Source organism: Protopterus annectens, chromosome 5.part0 (assembly GCF_019279795.1).
Source record: "Protopterus annectens isolate FY-2018-M chromosome 5.part0, PAN1.0, whole genome shotgun sequence".
NCBI lineage: Eukaryota > Metazoa > Chordata > Ceratodontiformes > Protopteridae > Protopterus > Protopterus annectens.
In genome coordinates, this window is record NC_056735.1 from 111021245 (window position 1) to 111048352 (window position 27108).

The 27108-nt window shown below is 43.2% G+C and overlaps 2 protein-coding genes across 4 annotated transcripts in view; one reads left to right on the forward strand and one right to left on the reverse strand.

The window, feature by feature from the left end:
• Positions 1-22131, reverse strand: part of STX19 (syntaxin 19) — a 91016-nt gene extending 68885 nt beyond the window's left edge. Inside the window, exons 1-2 of one of the 2 annotated variants that reach the window (XM_044072159.1) lie at positions 21830-22131; positions 13996-14286 (exon numbers count right to left, since the gene is read on the reverse strand). The gene's annotated coding sequence lies outside the window, so the exon portion shown is untranslated. The remainder of the gene's footprint in view (positions 1-13995; positions 14287-21829) is intronic. The other variant, XM_044072158.1, reaches the window with a different exon arrangement.
• Positions 1-27108, forward strand: part of ARL13B (ADP ribosylation factor like GTPase 13B) — a 1170737-nt gene that overhangs the window by 581748 nt on the left and 561881 nt on the right. The gene's annotated exons all lie outside the window — the stretch shown is intronic.

Here is a 27108-nt window from a genome sequence, read left to right on the forward strand (position 1 = left end):
AATGCTAAGCCACCCCCTTACGGAAAGAATTCACAATGACTTCTCAACTCCACTCCTCACCTCTGCCCAATTGCTCATGCCCCTAGGAAGAAACTTTGCTCACCATGCAAAAAAACTGGACTTCCATCACCAACGTATCCCAGGGGTACAAATTTTACTTCCACACATTGCCAACCCCAAAAGGGTTCCCAGACCTTCCTCCAAACCAGTGAGCAGAGGCACAAAACCAAATTCATTCCCTGCTGTCCATAACAGCAATTCAACCTGTTCCTGCAGAACAGATAGTAAATGGTTTTATTCCAGACTTTTTCTGGTACCCAGAAAGGAGGGCACCTGACACCCAATCCTAGGTCTTTCCATTCTAAACACCTTCCTGGTCCTGGTGGTAGCAAAATTCAAAATGCTCACCCCTCAGCAGATTCTTCCTGTGCTGTCCAAAGATGCCTGGTTAGTCACCCTAGACCTAAAAGAAGCCTATCTGCACATCCCTATCAGGGACTCATGCAGGAAATATCTACGTTTCAGGGAAGGATCTATGCAGTTCTCTGCACTTCCCTTTGGCTTATCCACTGCTCCCAGGGTCTTCACAAAATGCCTGGCAGACAGAGAAAGATTCAAATATACCCTTACTTGGACGATTTCCTGATTCAAGCAGACAGTCAGGAAAAGCTGTTGCAGCACCTGACATTTGTAAAGACCCTTCTAACCTCCCTGGGGTACACTGTCAACGAAAATAAATCAAAACTAATCTCCAGTCAAAAGATTGTATTCCTGGGAGCAAGCTTGGACACAGCATCATAGATGACATTCCTTACTCCAGAAAAACAAGCCTATCTAATAGGCTACTTCGCTCAAATGGACACCAGAACCCAGCTATCCGCAAGGAAAATCCTGCAGGCTCTTGCATTCTACTAATACCATATGCCAGACTGCATATGAGGAAATTTCATTGGTACTTAAAAAGTCTTTGGTGCCAACATCCTCAGGACCTGGAAACCATCATACCTTGTCTAAGGAAAGAGTTTCTTTGGTGGGAGGCAGCAGCATGCAATCATGACAAGGGACTTTCCTTTACACAACCTCATGCTGCCCAAACCCTAATCACAGATGCATCAGACTATGCCTGGGGGGCACATCTGGACAACAAGTGCATTCAGGGCCACTGGAGGCAAAGTCAAATTCAACTGCACATCAACCAAAAAGAGATGCTAGCTCTTCAGCACACTCTGACAGCTTGCAGATCTCTACTCTCACCAGGTCCCCTGCTAATAAAAACAGACAGCACCACAGTTATGTGGTACATCAACAGGCAGGGGGGAATCCACTCTTACACACTCTGCAGGCTAGCCATGACCCTGTGGAACACAGCCTTGGATATGGATATTCATCTGCAAGCTCAATTCCTGCCAGGCAAAACACTCTGGCAGACAACTTAAACAGAAATTTCCTAGACCCACACAAATGGCAATCAGCCCCCAGCACTTTCAGCCTTCTTGCCCAGAAATGAGGGACCCCAGATGTGAACCTTTGTGCCTCCCTCTATAATCATCAGCTCAGCAAATTCTGCACTAGGACACCTCACTGCAGGGCCTGGAAAGTGGATGCTCTATCCTTCCAGTGGGTAAACCTCTCAATCTATACATTTTCCCCCTCTGCCTCTTCTTACAAGAATATTACTCAAGATAAGATAGGACAGACCAAGGGCAATCCTGATTGCCCCAGACTGGCCATGCCAGCACTGGTATCCACTGCTGCGCAGCCTGTCACCGGTGCCACCATGGCACCTACCCCAGATCCCAACCCTCCTTACTCAGCAGGAGTGACAGATCTTGCATCCGCAACTGAAAACCCTGAGCCTTGCATCCTAGCTTATTCCTTGATTTCTCCCCCAGTGACCAGCCTAAGCAAGCAGGTGCTGGACGCCATTCTTGAAGCCAGAAGACCCAAGGAAATCCTATGCTGATAAGTGGAAAATGTATTGTTCCTGGATTCAGTCTAAAGGAGCGGACACAGCACTGCCCTCTTTACCTCTAATCCTGGATTACCTAGCAGGTCTACTCCACAGAGGCCTATCCTTCTCTTCCATAACAATTGGCTAAGCTTCTGGTGTCATTCAAAGGGGATCCAGTGACTGTCAGCCTGGGATGACATGCTCGACAAGCCACGTTGCTTCGCAAGAGACGGCTTGCACCTGTCACCCCTTGGCTTTCGAATACTGGCCAAGGCTCTTGCTGCCCCCATAGTGCCTTTTTTAGGCAAGGCTCAAAATTCAAACCCACCACCGTAAACAGCACAAGTAAAAAAAAAATGAGGGTTATGCTACTCAACGCCAGGAGTTTAAATCTCAAACTGCATGCGCTTGAAGCACTCCTAAGTATGGAGAACGTTGACATCTGTGCCGTAACTGAAACCTGGTTCAAGGCTCCAGAGAGCACTCCAGCAGTACTGTGCTACAACTCATACCACACATTTCAGCCACAGAACACAGACCGAAACACAAAAGGAGGGGGTGTATCCATATTCATCAAGGATACTCACACCTTCAGGTTAGTGGCGCAGCATGATGCCTCTGAGATCATCCATGTGCAACTAACATCAGGCAAATCTGCAATGCAAATTGTGGCCTGCTACAGATCACCCTCCATGACCCAGGACCACCACTCCGCCTTTCTGGAGATACTGGAAAACATGAAGGTCCTACCAAACATCCTGATATTGGGCAATTTCAATTACCCTATCATTAACTGGGAAAACTACTTGAGTACAAACTCCCAGGCTCAGCGCTTCCTGGAATTTATCAACTCAAATGCCCTGGATCAGCTGGTGAAGTCCCCTACCAGAGGCCACAACATATTGGACCTGGTCATCACCAACATGGGCGACAGGTGTTATGTACCGGAGGTCAACTCGTCACTAGGTAGATCAGACCATAAACTAATCACCCTAGATGTCCACACCCCACCACAACCCCCCAACCAAGGAAACCACAGTGAAAAACTTTTCTAAAGCAAACTTCCCTTTACTTAAGGCAGAGGTGGTAAGTTTCACAGCCCCCACGCTAAAGGATAACACTGCCCAAGATGCAGAATCCTTTACAATTGCACTCTATGAGCACCTACAAGGATGCATGGATCGTGCCATCCCTAGCAAGACCAAGACTCACTCCCCTAAGAGAAGGAAACCAGTCTGGTGGACCCCTGCCATAAACAGGTTATAGGTTCATAGGTTGGTACTGGGCTGTCTGCCCGAAGACATATATTAGCCCAGAGACCTTTGTACTAGCAGCTAGTACCCTTGGCCCCTATCTAGTAGTGCTGTTGGTGTGATCCCCGGTGTGAACTTTCTGTTACCCATCCACTCATCAAGGTTCCTGTTGGAGTGATAGTGAGGGAGCTCTGTCTTATGTAGATCGGGACCCTGTTCCATAGTAAGGGAAGTCTCTGCAAAGGGAATCTATCTGTCCAGCATGTTCTATTCATTGTTGTGTTGAGGTTTATATCCCTAGAGCGTGTAGATCAAGTAGATTTGGTTTTGCTAAGATGGAGCATGTTCAACATTTCTGGGTTGGATATGGCTCTGTACGTTAGAGATCGCCACTGAGAAAGCGGTATGCAACAGAGAACAGTCTTAGCTTTTTCAATCGTGCTGCATAGGGAACTGTTTGAGGCCAGTAATCCTCTTGGTTAGGTACCTCTGTGGTCTCTCCAGCTGCTGGAGATGTCTAGCCAGGTACATTCCAATTGGTGCATTGTACTCAATAATGGGTCTGATGAGGGAAGAGTAGAGGGGCACCATTACATCCTTAGATCTTGATATGAACCCTTTTGTGATCAGATGGGTCACATAGAAGGATTTTCTAACCACTTTGGCAACATGGTTATCAAAGGAAAGATGACTATTTACTTGGGTCCCTAGATCCCTTATTTCTTCTTCAGATTTCAGGGGATTACCTCCTATGTTGTAGTTTGTGGGTACTCTGTTTTTTCCAAAGGGGATTACTACACATTTTTTTGCATTTAGCTTGAGACCATGGCTTTGACACCATGCATCAGTCTCATCTAGGCCCTTCTGGAGGATCTCCATGTTGGCCGGAGACTCTATTATAGCACCCAGTTTGCAGTCATCTGCAAACTTAGTCAGCCACAGCCCTTCCGTGCTTGCCTATACTTTTGAGAAGTATATGCCAAACAGGAGGAGCCCCAGGACAGAGCCCTGAGGCACACCACTCGTTACTGGTCTGGATTCGGACATAGATCCTGCTACTCTTACTGTATGGGATCTGTCTGAGATCCATCTTGTGTTGTAAGGGTTTATGCCCAGGCTGGTGAGCTTATCAGTTATACCTGAATGGGGAATGGTGTCAAATGCTTTAGCAAGGTCAAGGTAAGCTGTGTGTACCTCCTTTCCCTTATCTATAGCTTGAGTAACGGTCTCAAAGAAATCCACCAGGTTCAGGAGGCATGATCTGCCCTTGACGAAGCCGACCTGTGTGGGGTCCAGCGACTGGAGATTCCCAATCTCTCCATTTATGAGTTCCATAATGATTCTCTCCATAGCCTTACAGATCAGGCTTATCGGTCGGTAGGTCCCAGGGTCATTTGTGGCCCCACCCTTGTGTAGCGGGACCACCGTTGCCGTGCGCCATTCTATGGGCACATATCCTGTGGAGAGGCTGAGACTGAACAGGGTATTAAGATGCGGGGTTAATTCTTTTATACAGCAGAAGGAGGAAACTAGTTCAGAAATAAAGCAAATCCCAAGAAGGAAAGACATCCCTGATCAGTATCAGTAAGAAACTAAGGTCCCTCATAAAATCATCCAAGGCTAACTTCGAAAGAAAAATAGCCAAGGATTCGAAAGATAACCACAAAGCCTTCTTTAGCTATGTCAAGAATCTAAGTAGCCACTCGCAGATATGCGCTGAGCTAGTGCAAAATAGCACAAAATATCCTGAACCTACTGATATTGCCGACATCCTGGCAGATAGATTCAGTGCAAACTTCACCTCCCTCTCACCTTCAAAAGGGCCCGCAACAATACCAGAAAAGTGTAGCGTCCTGGAAATCACAGAAGCACAGGTGAAAACAGCCCTTTCAAAAGCCAAAAACACAGCATCGATGGGGCCAGATGGTGTGCCAGGCTGCGTCTTGCACGAACTATGGAATGAGCTAACCCCCCACCTAAACACGCTGTTCAGCCTCAGCCTCTCCACAGGATACATGCCCATAGAGTGGCACACAGCAACAGTTATTCAGCTTCACAAAGGAGGGGCCACAACTGACCCTGGTAACTATCGCCCCATAAGCCTGACTAGCCTGATCTGCAAGGCTATGGAGCGCATCATCATGGAACTCATTAACAAAGACATTGGGACCCTCCAAACACTTGACCCAACCCAGTTTGGCTTTGTTAAGGGCAGATCATGCCTACTAAACCTGGTTGACTTCTTCAAGGCAGTCACCAAGGCCATAGATGAGGGAAAGGTGGTTCACACAGCCTACCTTGATCTCTCCAAGGCATTCCACACCATTCCTCACTCGGGTATTATAGAAAAACTCACCAACCTGAACATAAATCCCTATGTCACACAATGGGTTGCCAACTGGCTTACAGACAGAACTCACTCGTTAAGAATAGCGGGCTCCAGGTCCGACTCTAAACCAGTCACAAGTGGTGTCCCGCAAGGCTTTGTTTTGGGACCCCTACTGTTCGACATATATTTCTCAGAAGTACAGGCAAACATAGGACTTTGGCTAACTAAGTTCGCCGATGACTGTAAACTAGGAGCCATAATTGATTGTCCAGCTGACATGGACATCCTTCAAAAAGGCCTTACTGAGACAGACACCTCAAGCTAAATGCCAAAAAATGCATAGTCATCCTGTTTGGGAAAAACAATACACCCACAATTTACCACATAGGTGGCAGCCCCCTTAATACAGAAGCGGTAATAAGAGATCTGGGGACCCAGGTAGAGAGTAATCTCTCCTTTGACAATCATATTGCCAAAGTAGTTAGGAAATCCTTCTATGTGGCCAATCTAATTACTAAGGGGTTCGCATCTAGAAATGAAGAGGTTATAGTGCCCCTCTACTCGTCACTCATCAGACCCGTCATAGAGTACAATGCCGCATTTGGGATGTACCTCACAAGACACTTCCAACAGCTGGAAAGACCGCAAAAGCACCTCACCAAGAGGATTACTGGCCTCAAACATATGTCCTATGCAGCCCGACTGAAAAAACTCCAGCTGTACTCAGTGGCATATCACTTACTCAGAGGTGATCTCTGCCTGACTTACAAAGCCATGTCCAACTCAGAATTGATGGACATGCTCTGCCTAACCAAGTCACTGTGAGCCACGCACTCTAGTGAGCTAAACCTCACCACAACAATAAATAGAATATGCTGGAGGGATAGATTCCTGTCACAGAGACTCCCCATGCTTTGGAACAAAATTCCTAACTACATTAGGCAGAGCCCCTCACTAACACTCTTCAAGAGAAGCCTTGACAAGTGGATGGGTAACAGAAAATACACCCCTGGGATCACTTCATTGGCTCTGCTTGACAGAGGCTCAGTTAATTAATCAATGGGGTGGCGAAAGCCGACACACTCTGGCTAGGCTTAAAAATGCTCTCTGGCAGATAGCCTAGTACCTACCTATGAACCTATAAGATCCATGCCTCTGCCATCTTGGCTCATTACAACACTGAGCCACCTCTCTTCTCTCACCTTCTCATCAAACAGTTCCTGAGAGAGGCCAACAACTTAAGGCCACCAAGGAGAGCCCCCACCCCTGCTTTGGATCTTAACCTTGTACTGGAAAAGCTCATGTTACCCTCTTTGAGCATGCAACGTCAGCAGAGTTAAAATTCCTCTCTTGGAAGTCTTGCTTCTGGCCATTACCTCAACTACAAGAGTGTCTTAGCTACAAGCTCTTATGCCTGTGGAACCTTTCATTATGTTTCATGCTGACAGGGTCTCCTTCAGGACTAACCCTACTTTTATGCCTAATGTGGTATCCAGTGTAGCTCCCAAACAATATGTTTGCCAACCTTCTTCCCTAATCCTCAAAATAAAGGGGAAAGGATCCTGCACTCCTTAGATGTGCACAGATAGCTCAGATACTACCTTGATAGGACTAAGCCCTTCAGGAAATCTGACCAGTTACTAGTTAGTTTTGCTCCAGGGGCAGAGGCAAGGCCATATCAAAGTAAACAATTTCCAAATAGACAGCACACTGCATCCATTTCTGTTAAAAACACCATGAGAAACCAGCCCCTCAAGGGGTCAGAGTGCATTCCAGTAGGGCAACTTCTCATCTCAAAGAGCATGGTGGAGAGCCTAAGGAATTCATAAATGAGTACATAAAATAGAAGGAAAGGTAACCATTCTTACTGCCTTTCAAAACTTCTGGTCAGCCTTCATCTCAGGGGCACTTCACATAACAGACAGCAAGACAGTAGTGCAATATATCAACCAGGGGAGGCACTTGCTCATAGTCTGTTTGCAGGCTGACCATTAAAATTTGTGACTTTGCTGTCAGTCTGAAGATAAATGTACAGTCTACATCGCCAGCTAATAAAACTCATTATCATGCCATTTGAACAGACAGATATGAATGTCTCTCAAATGGACACTGGACAGAAAACGCCTTTAGAGGTTATAAAAACTTTGGCTATTTAAGTCCTGACCTGTTTGCGTCAGTGGGGAACCACTGATGTAGAGGTTCTGGTCATGGACCCTGTTGGGATCACAGTTGCCAGTACCTTTCTTGTGCTTTTTTTTTTTTTTTTGCGAATCCAGTTTTCCCCCAAGGGACTCCAGTTCAGGACCTGAATCCAGTTTTCTCCCAAGGGACTCCAGTTCAGGACCTGGCAGATTTTATGTTTGTACTCTTTTCTTCTGTGCAGATAGCCTGAGAGTTTGCCTTTACCCATGAACACCACCCCACCCCTCTGAGCTAGGACTATCTGTGTGTTTTGTGGTAAATCTGTGCCGTCCTTAAGCTTACAGAACTCCGCAATAACCTAAGCCTTGACAGTGCCATCACAAACTGTGGTAGAATTTAAAGTCTAACTGCACCCCATATCTGCTTTAGGGTTACAGAACGGGACCAACTGTCAGGTTACTCCTGCATATACGTGTTCCCCTCAGCTTGCAGTACTTATGTTATGTGGGTACATTTTGTGAACTTTGAAGCTATTTGCTGGCACACACAGTCTTTGCTCGGTGCCAATCTTAGGATGGTGCATCTCCCTTCCTCCCTTAAGGTGATTGAGCTGGTGTTAACCACTCACTTCAACCTACCTCATTTGGCTCACTGAGTGTCTGAAGCCCTAATTTGGGTGTCTGGATCACACTCAAGGCTTTATCCCCCAGCATCATAGAGCCAGCTAATGCATTTTAATTTTAGTGTGGTAGAAAGCAGTTTGACCTAGCAACCTCCACTACTGCTGAAGTCTTGGCACATCTCAGAACGATTCTGGTAAAGACCTATCATATTTTTAGTAAAAAAAAACAATGCTTTAGTCCCAGTCTGCTGACTTTGGAGCATGCTTGTTTTCATTTCTGCTGTGAGGCACTTGTGTATGTAATCCACCTAGGAAGTCCATCTCCCCAGAGTTGCTCTGAATTTCATAGATGGGAAGCTTATACTTTCACCCTTTGAAACCTGCTGTTTCATCTACACTCAGCTGCTTATCTTGGAAAACTCTTTTCTTAGTGGTCATCACCTCTGCCACAAGGATTCCCGAGTTGCAGGCACTGATGCACAAAGAATGTTAGAGTTACCCACAAAGACAGTGTGTCACTGAGGGTGTCACTTAAGACAACCTCTTTCTACATCCCTAAGTTGTTTCCAAACTGTCCATAAATCAGTCCGTGTCCCTCTTCCTGTTCTTTCCTTAAACCATAAAAGGCATGTATTATTCACACCACTGAAGTACACAAGCAACTTCGGGTGGTATGTATACCTTTTGTGTGCTTGCTGGTGAAACAGCGCAGACAACTTTTCAAATAGCAAGGATGCACTCCTTATGTCCCGAGGCTGGACAGTCTCCAGAGCTTGGCTGGATTTTGATATCCATTTCATGGAAAAGGAAGAAATGACACGCAGCCATGGCAGAGTCCTATCACCACATTAAACATAGATTAATGTAGAAAATGTAGCTGTAGCTGCTGCTTCATAAATACAGGTACTAAATAGCAGCATGCAGCAGTGACTCTGGGTGCCTGTTCTTCTCTAGCATCTCCCCCAAGATATTCCAAGATGCATGGTTATATGCCTTCTATCTGTCTTCAAAACACTGATTTTTATCATTAGTTCATTATTTCAGTAGCTTAAACAATGTGGACTTATCCTGCCAAGGACTGAACTGTCTGCGTAGCTTCCTAAACTTTAGGGCACCGTCCGCATGTCTTAGCCACTGTACAGCTTGAGGAGACCAGTATAAAGTCTGTGGCTAGGGAAGTAAAATGTTAGAGCTTTCTTGTCTCAGAAAAGGGAGGCTAAAACCCTGCCAGAGAAACCAGAACAATAACACTCCTGCATTGTGGTATAAAAACAGAGATATAGAGTGAGGGGTACATCTACTGCAACAGCAATCTATTCAGACATGTACTGTTTACTAAGTTTAGTCTCGCAACTGTATTATGTTCATCATTAGATCACTGCTACCATAGCCTCATCTATGTGCGAAGAGTACCAGAGTTTAGAAAGAAGAGGAGGAGGAGAAGGAGGAAGGATCAGAGGGATTCGTGATCCTTCTTTAATTGACAAATGCACTGTTGCCCCCCCCCCCCATTTAACTGTGGTCCATTGCTCTAGTTTGCTAGTCCAGAGGATCTTACATTCAGTGACATAAAGAAAGCAAAGAGTAAGTGTTAATCATGATCTCCAGCAATGTGTATGCCATCAACATTTTTGGGTGGATCTCATTCATTCCCACAAGCTTACCACAACAGATCTGTTAAATTACTATGATGACTTTATCTGCATAAGAAGAACTGATCCCTTCCGGCACTTCCTACTCATATGAGGGAATGTCTGCCAAATTCAGGAGGCGTTCCTCCATGTCCTTCCATTTCCCAACATTGTACATTAGACGTCCGTGTTTCTCCACTGTTGAGAACACAGTCTTAGGATAGTTTTGGCAGCTGCAAGTCCATTCTCCTTGGCTTTACTGTACTCTTCCCACACCTCGGTCATCACTTGGGTGATTGTTGCAGCTGCTTTATTCCTAGCTTGTTGGTACTTATTGGTTAAATCTAGAACCCATCCCTACACATTGCAAGCAATTCCTCTTTTTTTTTATTTGACATCAGCAATGAAAGAAGATGTCAAGGGTTACGGCCATGGTAAACAATGACCACCTTTCTGCCACCTCAACTTTTGAGATGTTAACAGGGTTCCTTTGGACTCCAAATTCCCAACATTCTCAGGCACATAAGGGATTTTGTCCTGAATGTACTAAATTGCATATTTAGGTTTCCTGTGTCTGTACAGCTGTCCACCTCAGCCATCTGATCCATCTTATCACCAAGTTGACAGCTCAGCATTTCTTCTGACCCATGCACCCAAAACATACAACCTCAAGTCTGACATGTCAGTCAGGTTAATCATCGACCTGTGGCCCAAGGTGCAGCTTAGTTAAATATACTTTCAAGCATGTTTGTATTTGAATATTGTGCTTATTATGACAGTCCATGGCTAGTACAGAATTCCAAAGAACTTGTTACTCTAGTTTTGTTTAGCTGAAACAATCCATTCTTTCAGTTTGTATTCCCCCCATAAGTGTTAAAGTTTCCCAATAGATCTGCATAGTAAGTAGGTGATACCTTATTGAGCCCTGCACCCACAGTTGTTAAGAAGTCCAAGTAAACCCAGTAGCTGTAAGTGCATAGGTACAATTTTCTTTTCTGCAACCAATGGTTATATTGAGTGGTGTACTTCAGTTTGTTGAAGTTTCAAAACTTCAAAGCCCATATGGTCGAGACCATATGATGAAAGTTTTGAAACGTCAAACACTTTGTATTGAGATCGTCGTACAGCGCGGAACTCGAGATTACCATTTTCCTCACTGTAGTGCAGTCTCTGAGTTGGTATGTTTAATTAGCAGGGGGTGCAGGGAGGATTGCCACTGCAAAAGCGTAAAGATTGTTTTATTTAGTTTTAGTGTTTTTTATTTTACTTTCGAAGTTTCAAAACTTCGATCATATGGTCTTGGCCATATGGGCTTCGAAGTTTTGAGACATCTATAAACTGAAGTAGATCATATTGATGTTAACGTCTTGGATGCTGTCACAAACTCAAGTGTATGTTATGCAGCCAAGTATCCCTGTACTGGCCTGGTGCCTCTCCCGTCCATGTAAAGAGTATGTATCAGTAAACTGGCATTTAATGTTTGTATTTTCTAAGTTGAGTTTAATTATTTTAGAAACCACTATAGCATTTTTCATGCATCTCATCTCCCACCATATTCTGGATCATCTCAATTTCAAGTTTTGGGAGCACTGAGTAAGGCATAGTGGGCATTTCCCCATCTTACAGCCGTTCTTTTTGGAATGATGCTACATGGATGACATCAAATGTGAGCTGTATTTTGAGGGGGTTGCCTTGTCATTATCAGCTAGCTGTCTTACATGAGTTAATGCAATATTGTGAATGTATTCTAAGTTGCTAACAACTTTTCTGGAGTGGAGAGTTTAGGTGTTATAAAATGACCAAACATGGTTGAAATATTCACAGTTCGTGTTACGTCTGTTTTGATTCATATTAACAAAAAAAGCTTCAGGATCTGTGACTTGATTCTGTGGTATGCTGTGCGCGTTGCATGTTATCCTCATACGCATATGGGTTTCTGTGCTTCCCCTATATTTCATCAAGTCTCGGTTCACTGAAGCTTCAGTTGCACAAAACTGGTCAAAGCTTCAGCCTACCACAGCATACAGAAAGTTGTTTTTTTTTTTTTTTTGCATGTGGAGGTACTAAGCCTTGCATCACTCTCACTACCTTTATTTATATACTAGTTGCATGGTTGCACAGCCACAGAGAAAAAAAGAAACCCATAAATGGCCTGAATCAGTGCTAGTGCACAAACAACACATTTACTAGTAGTGATTCATGTAAGAAATATGGCCAAGTCCAAAGTTATTCACTTTAAACTAAAGTTATTCACTTTATACTTAACTAAATCTAAAAAAAATGTCTTCTCCAATTTCCTTCCACTTCCTAAAGTCAGGCTGCTTGGAGTAATAGGATGCTGTAAAAGTAAAGGCTTTCTGTTCTATTTTTTTCTACTCCAGATTTTTTGAAATGTCTAGCTTACAAAAAAAAATAAATAAATAAAATTGTGTTAATAGAAGTATTGCAAACATCTAAGTCCATTAATGTTACTTGAGTGTTAGCAAGAACCTGACTTTTTTAACCTATTTCTATTCTGTTGGATTTAGAAACCTCTGGTTCAGTTTCTCTTAATCTCCATCAAATCTGGTAATTTTTGGAGAAATGGTGGTGAGCTGTACTTAAATAATGATAATAATTTGAGTTATAAACTTATTTTACCCCAGAAAATGCGTGTTGGTTCACATTCTGTTCTTTTAGCTCCTCAAGTTAAAAGTAACAGTATTTCAAAAAACATCCCTGATTCCTGATGTTAGAAATGGATTGAGAGTTATAACAGTAAAACCATCCTCTCATCAGTGACTGGTTCTGGTAGTCCTAAATGTGGCTGGGTAGGAAAGCAGAGTGGGAGGCATAGTTGTACCATATCTGCAGACGGTCCTGTCTGACTTTCAGCAGCGCATATTCGTGTATTCCATGTTTAAAAAGATGTCTGCCTGAAGTGTGGCCAGAGGAGAGTGACAGCAGTGATGACACGCAGCAGAATCTGGGTGTACTTGGTGTGTGAGGACCCACAACTGGTCTGTGGACATTTGGGCACTTCAGAAGAGTACATGGACACATCCCATTGTGGTGGGAAAGGTCCTCCCACCTGACATGACCTCATTCTCAGGGGACATGGAAGACACCGCAGGATACCAGACTGTGCAGTTCCTCGTTTATTAAAATTAGTGTTACAAAGTGAAGATGTGCTCATGCTGTCGACTTGAGATGCTCTTTATCTTCCCTGCGTTGTCATTCTTGTCATGTTCAATGTTTCTGTACGTTGTAAATATTCTGTCTTAAGTATGTGTACTGTCGTTTAGCTTTGCCTTGTCTTGTTTTTTAATATGTTATGTTTCTGCTATGTGTAGCCCAGGTCATGTATGAAAAGAGGCCTATTATGATCAACCCATGTACCTGACAAATAAATATGTAAAACAAAAAAAAATGAAGAAAAAAAAAACGGGCAGCCGCCTTTGTTTAGTAAAGGAAACCTTTATAGCATTTCATCGCTCGTTCTGTCCGTTTAAATTCGGTGAGAACACCGGACTTGTACACGGCTACAAACGGTGAGGACGATGCTGCCTTCTGACAGCAAAACGACATGCACTGAAAAAAACAAGACATTGGCACTTCCCATGACTGTACGACATCATACTTCAGGTTTCTTGTCTTTTTTCTTGAGCAGATAAGGAAGCATGCCTTAAACTGCCCTAGCTGCATTCCTGATGTAAGAAGTAACAGGTATGTTAATGTAATACAAGGACTGCTGTTTATTACGGAGATGGACTGACCTGTAACTGAGGAAATGCTGTTAATACTTGATGTAACAACAATGCATTTAAATCTCATTTTTTCAGATGTTAAGTGACTATTTAAAACTGTTATGTATCTACCATTGCATAGGCTAATCTGTCCTGCTGTGTTTACTCTTGGGTGATGACCAGGACATATTTTAGGGTGTTAGAGCTGTCATTGACCTGTGCTGAAATGGCAACTTAACTTTCGTTTCCGTGGGTGGAACTTGAACAAGATAAGGGAAAAAAAATCCACACTACTAATAAAGTTTACTGAGCAAAAAACATATATGAAAAAAATGATTGTACCTTATTCTGTAAACGTAGCACAGCAAATAAAGGGTGTTAGGAGTGTCCGTTGTCACTGGTGACAGTGATAAACATCAAGCTTAAAGAGCTGCAGGTGCCTCTTAACCAGTTTTTTGCAGTTGATAGGAGAATTTTGTTATTTCATATCCGCATTCTTACTGCTGCACATCATGTCCTTCAGGTAAAGCATAAGGAACATATGGCAAGTTGCTTCCACTTCATGAAAACGTTTATCTTGGTGCCATATCGGGGGTATATGAGAAATGAGATGTGACTTTAGTTTTAAGGAAGCTATAAACAAAGAAGTTGGTATTATACTTCTTCTGCCGGAAGTCACAGTTTCTAGTAAAATTTATATTTTTACTTGTGGCTTTAGTTAGAGGCATCTGTTAATAGCCTGTCTATTAAAAAAATAAAGTTCCTTTAGTTTTAGATTGCATTTCGCATGTATCATTGTAATATTTTTATACAATTATCATTATATCGGTTATATTCTCTGAAGTCAAAGAATGAGTGAAGTAAGTATATGTGGCAAGCACTGCAGTTTCATTCATTCAGTATCTTAATTTATACTGCAACAAAACTTTATGAATCAGGTAAATGAATGAAGGTGAAGTATAAGGTCAGTGCTACAGCTGTGTTTGTTCACAGACCCCATTTATACTGCAACAAAACTTTATGAATCAGGTAAATGAAATAATGAAGGTGAAGTATAGGGTCAGTGCTACAGCTGTGTTTGTTCACAAATCCCATTTATACTGCAACCAATACATAATTAGGCTGCTATTAAAAACAACAAAAGCATCTGGGCTGTGTCTAACTACAGGTTCTGTTGTAGATTGTCTTTGTGACTGGCTGAGAAATTGTGCCATGATGACCACTCCTTGTGTCTAAGGATACCGAAGTGTATTCAGATTGTTCTGAATTGCTTGAACAGTAGCCAGCCCCCATGAGAGCAGTATCTCTGTTGCCACTTGCATGGTTTATCATTTTCCACCTTCATTAAAAGCTGCTTGTTTTGGCAGTAGGGCTTTTTTTACTTCTTCCAAGTGGTTCCTAATAAAATGAGTACAGTATGTCATCAGAATGGAGAGGAAGCTTTGATTAAATTCAGTTGAACCAGTGAAACGGGGTCAGCCAAGTAGAGTGCTTTAAATGTATTTGTTTGGTAATGGAGAAGTGAACTGATCCTCTGACACTTTTCAGCCACAATACCAACCCACAAAAGACCAAAGGTAAATGCATTATATATGGTAGGTTAGAGTAGCCGATCATCCAGTAAGTTTTTGGGTACTGGAAGGAAACCAGATTTTTTGAAAGCCATTGTTGTTGACATTCTCAGCATTTAGTCATTTGGTGCCAAATCCTGCTCCACTCTGTTCAGAGCCAGGGTTGTTGGTCAGCATTAATCCTGCCCCCCCCCACACTATGGTGTTGGGGTGAATCTTGGTACTGATGCAGTTGGTCCTGGCCTCCTCTATGACCATTTCAACATTAAAGACGTCATCATCTAGGATCAATGAGATGGAAAAGCCATTTGCTTCATTGGTTCTATTCCTCTATGCAGCTGAAGTTGGTACCGACAGTCAACCATCATTCTTACCCTAACAGGACCAAGGACTTGAAAGATGTAAAAGGGCTTTTCAGCATTGGTTATACTTTCCCCAGAGAGAGTTTGATGACCCCCTTACAGGCATCTCAAGAAAGAGGGAGTGCAAAAGCACCCCCCTTTCGGGAGTCCCCAACCCAGATACAGATCTTGACAAAGGTGTGGCTTCTCCCCAGTCCCTTCCAGAAGGCAAATGATGCAGCAGAAAGGATCACGGCTAGTTGACTCCCCACTTTCCAGGAGGAAGAGATCTTTCAAGAAGATTTCAGGTTCACCCCAGGAGCGTAGGTTGTTCCACCACCAGATAAAGATGACTGATATGGTATGTGATAGAACTTTGAGGGCATCAAATATTTCTGAACTAAGTCCCCAGAAAACAGATAAAATCCTGAAAGAACCCAAATGTAGACCACACTAGAGCAAGGGACCACTTACCCAAGGTAGACCACACTGGAGCGAGGGACCACTTAACCAAGGGTAGGTCACACTGGAGAGAGGGACCACTTACACAAGTGTAGGCTACATTGGAGCAAGGGAACTTACCCAAGGGTGGGCCGCACTGGAGCAAGGGACCACTTACTCAAGGGTAGGCCACACTGGAGCAAGGGGCCACTCACCCAAGGATAGGCCACACTGAAGCGAGGGGCTGTTCACCCAAGGATAGGCCACACTGGAGCGAGGGGCCACTCACCCAAGGATAGGCCACACTGGAGCGAGGGGCCACTCACCCAAGCATAGACCACACTGGAGCAAGAGACCACTCACCCGAGCATAGACCACACTGGAGCGAGGGACCACACACCCAAGCATAGACCACACTGGAGCAAAGAACCACTCAACCAAGCATAGACTGCACTGGAGTGAGGGACCACTCACCCAAGCATAGACCAGAGTGGAGCGAGGGACCGCTCACCCAAGCATAGACCACACTGGAGCAAGGGACCACACACCCAAGCATAGACCACACTGGAGCGAAGGACCACTCGCCCAAGCACAGACCACACTGGAGTGAGGGACCACTCACCCAAGCATAGACCACACTGGAGCGAGGGACCACTCACCCAAGCATAGACCACAGTGGAGCGAGGGACCGCTCACCCAAGCATAGACCACACTGGAACGAGGGACCACTCCACCCAAGCATAGACCACACTGGAGCGAGGGACCACTCACCCAAGCATAGACCACACTGGAGCGAGGGGCCACTTACCCAAGCATAGACCACATTGGAGCAAGGGACCACTCATCCAGGCATAAACCACACTGGAGCAAGGGACCATTTAACTCTTTTGTGGTGTCAGCAGCCACTAGATGTGAACCTTCTTAGGATGTCCAAACCTTTCATCCACCAAATGAAGATTTGAGGATGATGAACAGACTTGGAAAGTGTGTCTGTGCATCTAGCATATTCTGCATTATGACCCTGAACTATGTGATGCACATGATCAGATTTAAAAAAAAAAAACTCCCAGATAAAATGTTAGGCACTCTGAAACAGCAGGAATCACAGGTAGCAAATGTGAATACAATAGCATCACTGTCCATGCTTCTGTATAATGCAGTGGACCACCCTCTTTGGATGAAAAGTGAAAAAAAGTTGAAGCAATGTGAGCAAAAGAGCAAGATGTTCACTGATGTTAGATAACGTTCTTGGCCTCTGAGTATTATTCCAAAAAAAAAAAAAAAAAGTGGTGCCAAGAACATCTGATACAGGAAATCCTAACGGTCAAGCCAGCAGCAACAATGTGATAGGGATTATCATGGTGGAGTAGAGTTTCTTAAATTGGCACCATCCAAAAGGCAAGGTCAGTCTGCAAGAACAGGGATTCTGCTGTCATTCTTCGGGGAGTAGACAGTATAATCCCTGAAAAACTTTGACTCTCATGCTGTGGAGGTAGTCAGAGGACCACTCTCCTTGCATATGTCGATGGCCATCCAGCATGACAAATAGATGAGGAATATAATATCCAGAGGCTATACCTGTACCCTTTTCCAAGTATCTGATACCACCCACCTTCTGTTTCTCCTACAGTTTCACCCCAGAAGTAGAAGGTGGCACAGCTAAAAGTAGCAAACCTTCTGTTCAAGAGAGTCATCCAAGAGATTCCACCATATCAAACCAGAGAGGCACTTCAGTCTACTCAGGATTCTTCTTGTTACCCCAAAAAACGAAGGAGCTCGGACTGCTTGAACCTTAGCCATCTAAGTCAGCATGTCAAGAAACTTTCCAGGTAGTCATGGTGCAGTCCATCCTTCCTTGTTTCCAGGAATGAGTTTGGTTGTGCTGTTTAGATCTTCAGGGTGCTTATCTCCATGTCAGCATTGCTAAAATGTTAAGAAGGTTTGTATGGTTTCAGGTGGGAACCAGTCATTATCAGTTCAGAGGACTTTCTTGACAGACTTTTACAGGCTGTGGTTTAAATCATATTGCCCTTAGCTAGCTCACCATGCATCTCCACTGTCGAACTTGTTGGCCCTTTATGTATGATATTGTTGTTCCTGTCATTCCAGTGCACTGATTACTCAAACTTTACTGCAGAGTCTGCAGTGATATGCAACTTAACTTGGTTAGATTGTGGTAAAAAATCTAATTACGGTTACTGTAATTGTGTTATTAATGCCTCAGACCAAATAGGATTTGAATATTTAAGCAAATCAAGAATTGTTCATGAACAAGTGTATGAAGAAGTGCTGGGTGGTGAGTGGACAGTGAAGACCTTGTGTAACAGTGGTACAATGAAGACCTTGTGTAACAGTGGTACGAGTGTATGAAGAAGTGCTTGGTGGTGAGTGGACAGTGAAAACCCTGTGGAACAGTGGTATGAGTGTATATGAAGACGTGGTGAGTGGACAGTGAAGGCCCTGTGTAACCATTCTACCTCTACCAGATTAGAAGTACACAGAACAAAAAACATTGCTGTTGCATACTGTCATCCTGATGGATGTAGGCTCAGAATAAGAGTCTGTCTTCTCTGCAGTTCACTGTTCAGTGTAGTAGTTACTAACAAATGCTTGCCACATAGGAAATACACAAGGCAGAGGCAGCATGACTGGTTATAGTTATCTTTGTTTGGTGTAAGATGGGGGAGAAAGAGCTGTCGGATTAAGGTAAGCAGTTTTGGTGGAGGATTGGGTTTATTAATTTAGGGACTAGAGTAGAGTGAATGATGCTTAGGACACATTTCTAATGCCATTTTTTCAAAGGGTTAGGGTGACATATGCTTACTCCTAAACCATGTGTGCGTCTCGATAAAAGCATTACCAAGAGAAGGCTCAGCACAGTGTAGTAGGAGCTGCTTAATGCAAATGTACAAACAGAGTCAGTACATAGTGCTCTCTGCTTTGGGCAAAGAAGAAGGCACAGTATAACTGGATGTGGATGTTGCAGACCGCATAGTACATGTGTATGCAGCTGGACACTGGATCCCCCTACATATTGAACAAGGTACAGGCTTTTGTTGGTGGATTTTAGGTAGGGGAGCCTGAAGTAAAGTTATTACTTTAGATTGCTTGGAGACTGGGTGCGAGGTGATACTTGGAAAGGCTTGATGAAAATGCACTATGTGACAGTGTGTTTGGAAATTGTCACTACAGGCTGCTTATAGAAAAGCTGAGCAAGGGAGGGAGTTTATCAGTTATAACTGTTTGTTTTTCAGAAAAGGAGTGGAATAAATTTGAACACTTTTTTTTTTTTAATAGTACAGCTGAAAAATTACTGTGCCTAGAATCTGCACTGTTTATAATTACTAAGCACCCTTGCTGGTAAATCTAGTACAGTCATTTTACAATATATCCGTTAGCACAAAAATCTAGTATAATCATTTTACTATGTATCCATTAGTACAAAAATCTAGTAGTCAGATTACTATGTATCCATTGATACAGCCATCTAGTGCAGCCAGTTTACTATGTATCCATTGGTACAACTGTGTACTACAGTCAGTTTACTATGTATCCATTGGTACAACCATCTAGTACAGTCAGTTTACTATGTATCCATTGGTACAGCCATCTAGTGCAGTCAGTTTACTATGTATCCATTAGTACAACCATCTAGTACAGTCAGTTTACTATGTATCCATTAGTACAACCATCTAGTACAGTCAGTTTACTATGTATCCATTAGTACAACCATCTAGTACAGTCAGTTTACTATGTATCCATTAGTACAACCATCTAGTACAGTCAGTTTACTATGTATCCATTAGTACAACCATCTAGTACAGTCAGTTTACTATGTATCCATTAGTACAACCATCTAGTCCAGTCAGTTTACTATGTATCCATTAGTACAACCATCTAGTGTAGTCAGTTTACTATGTATCCATTGGTACAACCATCTAGTACAGTCAGTTTACTATGTATCCATTGGTACAGCCATCTAGTACAGTCAGTTTACTATGTATCCATTGGTACAGCCATCTAGTGCAGTCAAATGAGATCTGTTTACTAAAATAACTATGTGATTTTGTACATCTTTTGCTCCTGCAAGGTGAAACCCTTTGTACAATTTTGGACAAAACCTTGTTTGTATTTGTAATTGTACATGTTTGAGAGACTGCACAAAATATTTGTGAAAGCTTTTTTCCCCCAGTATTAATGAATTTTCAGAAACAAAACTTGCCATTATCTTTCATTTTCTGTAGTGCAATTGTCATATCATTATTTGTTTTAGTTTAACACCATAAAACAGTAAGAAAAAGATGCCCAGGTGAAAGTCCTCAAGCCGTACTAAGTTTGTGGCATGGTGAGGTGTTTCTCAGACTAACTTGCATTGCTAGTACCTCATGGTGTGGTGATTCTGACTGATATGCATTGCTGGTACCCCATAGCATGGCCCCATAGCGTGGAGTGGTGTTTCTCAGATTGACATGTATTGCTGGTACCCCATAATGTGGTGTGGTGTTTCTCAGATTGACATGCATTGCTGGTACCCCATGGTGTGGTGTTTCTCAGATTGACATGTATTGCTGGTACCCCATGATGTGGTGTGGTGTTTCTCAGATTGACATGCATTGCTGGTACCCTGTGGTGTGGTGCTTCTCAGATTTACATGCATTGCGGGTACCACATAGTGCGGTGTTTCTGAGACTGATGTGCATTGCTTCTACCCCATGGTCTGGTAACTCTGATTGACTTGCATTGCTGGCACCTTCTGGTGTGGAGTTTCTCCGATTGATGTGCATTACTGGTATCCTGTGGTGTGGTGTTTCTCAGATTTACATGCATTGCTAGTACCCCATAGTGCGGTGTTTCTCAGACTGATGTGCATTGCTTCTACCCCATGATCTCGTAACTCTGATTGACATGCATTGCTGGCACTTTATGGTGTGTGTTTCTCAGATTGACATGCATTGCTAGTACCCCAGCTCAACTGCACTTTTCCAGTAACTTACATGTATGGTAAGAGTCATCAGCATATGCAAAGACTTAGAAAAACACTCCTAAGTTGTATTTTCAAAGCTGAAGTGTTTTTTAAACACTCAAGTGTGTTATAAATAGAATGTTGTCTCTCTATGATATCCTTATCTTTCTGAAACAAAATAATTGTGACTCCATTTCTTTCTGTTGTTATGACCGTTTAACAACTCCCATATGTGTGTAATTAACTAACCTTGTTGCTTTGTTTTTTGTACAGATTTTGTGAATACTCTGCATAATTTTCTTGATCCTAAACAGGGTCCCCTTCATGCTAATATTATTAACCTGTGTGTGCCAAATCTAATCGCTAGACATAGAAAATAAAAGTGGAGAATCATTGTTAAAGAAGCTGGGAATTGCAGATAGCACATACATGTGTAGCTTTGGTAATAAGCTGATATAGCTGAACCTTCCAAAAATTAGATTGTATAGCAGGGTTTTTAATAGAGAAACTGAAAAATGCAGATATCAGACTGAACTTGCATATCCACTTTCAGTCCAGATGTTGAAGTAAGATGAATTCCTTGTAATATTCTAATGATTTTCTGTGTATATTCTGACTGGTCCTTTGTACCCATGTTTGTGTGTAAAAGAATGTTAGTATTTCTGCTGCATAAGTGTTCATTTTAATTTCCCATCATGAGTCTTTGAAGTTTGATTATGCAACTTTTAAAATATCTCAAGTTATTTAATAGGTAATGTATTAAAATGTGCGTATACACACACACACACACACACACACACACACACACACACACACACACACCGACATCCATTTGATACATTGCAGCATAAGTTTCTTACCTTGAGTTTCCGTTTCAGGCTTCTGCTGCAGATGATAAATCGGTATCTTTTAGCTGATTTCCCAGTGAACAGGCTCCTTTTTTTTGGGTACTTTGCACTCCTCTGTGAGTGGGATTGAGATGATGTACAAGTATCAAAAGAACTTAATTTTGTAACAAATGTGCTGTAGTTACTGGCAGACCAGTACTGAGTAAACTAAACTGCATAGCATGGTATTCACACTGAGATTTCTTACATGCCATGAGTGAACAAACCGGTTTCTTCGGTTTCTGAGAGTCTGGCTTTGCTTGTTATTGGCCCATCCCCACTGCTAGAACTGTACAGTTCCTTTGTCAGTAGGCATACTGTGTGTGTGTGTGTGTGTGTTTAAAGCTGTTCTCTTGGAATGTTAAGACAGCTTAATATTGTGCTCAGAAGTCACAAGACATGAAGCAGTAGCATTTTAAAGGATTGTTGATGCCTCTGGGAGAAAAAAAAATGTGGTACTTTTAATAGAATTCTTTTAAGTATTTCACTTCCACACTTGTTCCTTCTCACAGCAGCAGTAATAAAAATTGAGACTGTTTTGTAAAAATGGTAGTAGGTGTGCATTCAAAAGTAATTTTAATGCTGCTAGTTGTAATAGTGTCAGAAAAACTTCTCATCTTATTTAAATAATAGTACTAAATTTGTGTCATAAATGCCATGTTGACAAATATAAACTGCATTTTTTTCTGAATTTACTGGTCTGCAGTTTACTGTCTGATTTAGGTGTGCGTGTCTGAATTTCACTTGATCACCTCCCAGTTTATCAAGTGTTGATTTCTTTGCGTGATAGTTCTTGTCAGTGTTCTGCCGACGGGCAGGAATTCATTAACAGCAAGATGCCGTTATGTGGCAGATGAGAGAGGATTCATAAAAGCAGTGACAATACCATTATTTCTACATAACCACGTTTTGTTATCCACTTCATTTCACTAAGGAATCTTTTCTTTTCCAAGAGTTGAACGGAGTCATTTTAGCTTTCTAGCTTGCTAAAAAAAAAAATGATACAGTCGCCCACTGCTGACCTTGTAATGTTATGCTACCATTACTTTATCCACTGCTACGTAAGCCCTGTGAATTGCATACAATGCAGTGAAGTTTCTTGAAAGAGGCTGTGCAGCTGTATAGTTCAGTTTTTTTTGTTTCATTTAAAAAAAAATACTTTAATCTTGTATATTGAAAATTTGCTTTTACCCATTTCCTATATAAGAAATAAATAGGTAGTCCTGCTGTAGCAGAGGAAACGTCTTTTACCTGTGTTGTTAGTACTGATGGAGGGAGGCAGTGTAGAGCACCTTTAGAACATCGTTATGTGCATGGAGAAAGGCCTTGGTCTCTGATAATCATGACCATTGTGCAGTCCCAGGAAAGTTGAGTTTGAAATTGCCATATTCCGGTAATGACCACACAGGTAAAAAACACACTCTCCAAAGCTAAGAATACAGCATCCATGGGACCAGATGACATCCCTGGCTGTGTACTACATGAACTACAAAATAAACTGGCACCTCACCTAAGTGTCATGTTTAATCATAGCCTCACCTCAAGCTTCGTGCCCTCTGAGTGGCGCACAGCTACAGTTATCCCACTCCACAAGGGGGGGATCCACAGCTACAGTTATCCCACTCCACAAGGGGGGATCCACCGTGGATCCCGGGAACTACTGCCCCATCAGTCTGTCTAGTCTGATCTGCAAGGCCATGGAACGTATTATCATGGAACTTATAAACAAAGACATTGGCAACCTTCAAGCACTGGACGCCACCCAGTTTGCATTCATTAAGGGCCAATCTTGTCTCCTGAACCTAATTGACTTCTTCGAATCAGTCTCCAGAGCCATGGACGAGGGTAAGGCAGTCCACACATCCTATCTGGACCTCACCAAGGCCTATGACACCATCCTCCATTCTAGACTCATAGATCGACTTACTAAGCTGGGCATTAATCCCTACGTCACTCGATGGGTTGCCAACTGACTTACTGACAGAACCCACGCTGTAAAAGTAGCTGACTCCACATCCAGCTCCAGACAAGTGGAGTACCTCAGGGTCCAGACCTGGGACCACTCTTGTTTCGCATCTACTTCTTTGAAGTACAGGCCAACACTAAGGGACTCTGGCTAACAAAGTTCGCAGATGACTGCAAACTGGGAGCCATTATTGAATCCCCAAATAATGTGGATACTCTACAAAAGGGCCTTACAGAAACAGATGCTTGGTGCCAGAGCCATGGGCTCAAGCTCAATGTCAAGAAATGTATAGTTATCCCCTTTGGGGAAAAAAACATGTACCCGTGAATTACCACATAGGTGGCAGTACACTAAATACCAAAAGTGTGATGAGAGACTTAGGGACACAGGTGGGCAGTGATCTCACCTTCGATAACCACATCGCCACAACAGGCAGGAAATCCTTCTATGTGGCATACGTCATCACTAAGGGCTTTTCATCCAGGAAAAAGGAGGTCATTGTCCCATTGTACTCATCCCTCATTAGACCCATTAATAGAATACAACGCCCCGTTTGGTATATACCTTTCAAGACATCTGCAACAACTGGAAAGGCCGCAGAAATACCTCACTGAAAAAATCACAGGCCTAAAGCAGATGCCCTATGCTGACCACCTTAAAAAACTCCAGCTATACTCTGTCACATATTGTCTACTCAGAGGCGATCTCTGCTTAACATACAAGGCCATGTCAAACCCAGGGCTGTTAGACATGCTACACTTAAAGAAATCCCAATCTCTCAGAGCTACACGCTCCAGGGATCTAAACCTTATCACAATAAACAAAACATGCTGGAGGCATAGGTTCCTGACCCAGGGACTCCCCAGATTCTGGAATAGACTGCCCATACATGTCAAGCAGAGCGCCTCTTTGGCCATCTTCAAAAGGAACCTTGCCAATTGGATGGGAGAAAGGAAATTAACCCCGGGGATCACGTCAGTCCCCCTGCTAGACAGGGGTCCAGGGAAGTAAATAGTGTGGCAAGAAATAGCCAGGGAATTCTTATGGCTAGGCTTGTATAGGTCCTAGGGCCGATAGCCTAGTACCAACCTATGAAAGAACTGTATGGATATTGTGTAATAATATGTCTGATATCTACAAAAAACAGTGTAAATGGCTATTTTCAGCTTGCTCTTACCCATTTACCTAGTCTGCCATTGCTTCCACCCTGATGGTCATTATAGCAAAGACATAAGTGACTTACGCAATGTGGGTATATACAACTGTCAACTGATCTTATTTTCCTTTCCTTTATCCCCATATTGTTTACAGGAGGGAATAGAAATTCATTTGTTTCACAGGTGTATGATCTGGATGTGACTCTTGACAGACTGACGAGATGGCTGTTATCGTCTGGATATTTTCTTTTCATCTTGAGAATATTCACTATATCTGTAACATTATATATGTTCTTCGTGTTTCACTGTTGTAGTCTTAACATATTGGTTATCTGGCTCCCGGTAGCCCTCAGTCGGCCCGAATACCAGAGTCATCGGTATATGACGTCGGCTGTAAACTGATGTCAGAACGTCTGGTATAAAGGGAGGTGGCCAACGCCATTTCTTCAGTCTTTCTTGCCTCGGAGCCCGAAGCAGATGCAGTTCACACTAGTGCCGGTCGGCCGCTTACCTTCTTTCTGCATTCCGACTACCAAGTTGAAGACTCCCTCAGATAAGTACCCCCACTGGGGACCCTCTTTTCTTGCTTTAACGAATGTCAGATAAAGTTAATAACTGTCTTGCCTGTGGGAAACAGATTCCGCACCATGATTTTCATTCCTGTTGTATAACTTGTTTGGGCTTTGAACATGACGTCCCTAACTGTGATGTCTTCAGTGTATCATACGCCGTAGAGCTAAGATTTTATATAAGCATTTCTGAGTCTGGCCTAAGTTCATTGGTATGGTGTCTTCTGGTCTCCCAACTTCAGACATGCCTAGGAAACGCAAGGACAAGGACTGTGACAGGCCTAGGGCTAAAGCTGCTGACGATGCGCCGGTGAAATTGGTCGTCGGCCCAACTGTAGTTAGTGAGGTGCTTTCGCAGCCCCTACAGTCTGCAGATTTTCAGCCGCAGGCCTCTGCCGAGACCTTTACGGAATCCTCCATGCCGCAGGCTGCTATTTTGTCTTCAGACCCTCCACCTGTCACCTCCTCAGATGGGTCCGGAGCTGCTATGCAGGCACTGGCTTCTGATGCCTCTTCTCTTCGACATGAGACCAGAGCCAGACCGACTACCTTAGCTCAGACTTCTGCAGTTGCTAGGCCTCCTGAGTCCCTCCGGATTACTAGCAACCCTTTCAGCCACAAATCTAACCACAGGCATGCGTCGGCCACCCTCCTGTGCTTCATTCCCAGTTGGTAAAGATGGCTGGTGATCTTCTTTCCCTTATTTAGGGCTTTCACCCTCCCCCCCTTCCAAGAGGGCTAGGGAATTGTCTCCTGATGTTTTGTTCTGAATCAGATTCTGAGGTTTCCAGTATTTCTGCTGGTGAGGAAGGAAATTCTCAACTTTTTTCTGGCTTTGAGGATTCTAATGCTGAGACTCTATCCCTTCTGCCTCCCCGCCAGAAGATTTTTCCTTTGGGGATACTTTGAATACTCTTAGGGAGCACTTTAAATGGGAAAGTCAGGATTTTCCTCAGTCTAAGAAGAGGATCCGGGAATATTTGGATTTGCCACAGCATAAACCTCTGGCTATACCTCCTGTTTTGGAAGTTGTGGATGATGTTTTCATGGAAAATTCTTTAACTCCTAATTCTGTTCCTCCTGCTCCCAGAAAACCTGATGGGTATTGTAGGGTTCCCGATTCTCATCAATTTCTTTTTACAAATCCTACTGCTGATTATTTCTCAAGGTGTTAAGGCTACTATTGCTAAAAACCCTGTACCTTCTGATAAGGATTCTAGGGCCTTGGACAGGTGGGGTAAAAAGGTGTATACCTCTGCAACTCTTGCCTTTAGATCTGTGAATTGTCTTTTTCACATGCTTAAGTATCAGCAGCATACTTTGGAGGCTATTAAGGCTAAACTTAGGGATATTCCTTCCATGTCGGAGAACAAAGACTTACAAGATTTATTAAATTCTGCCACTCTGGTTAATAAGCATTCACTTCATTGTGGTTTTGACACCTTGGAGGCTTCCTGCAGTCCAGCAGCCACTGGTTCCGTTATTAGAAGGCATGCTTGGCTTAGGAAGCAGCCTCTTTCTGAACCTGTAAAATCGAAATTGCTGGATGTTCCTTTGCAG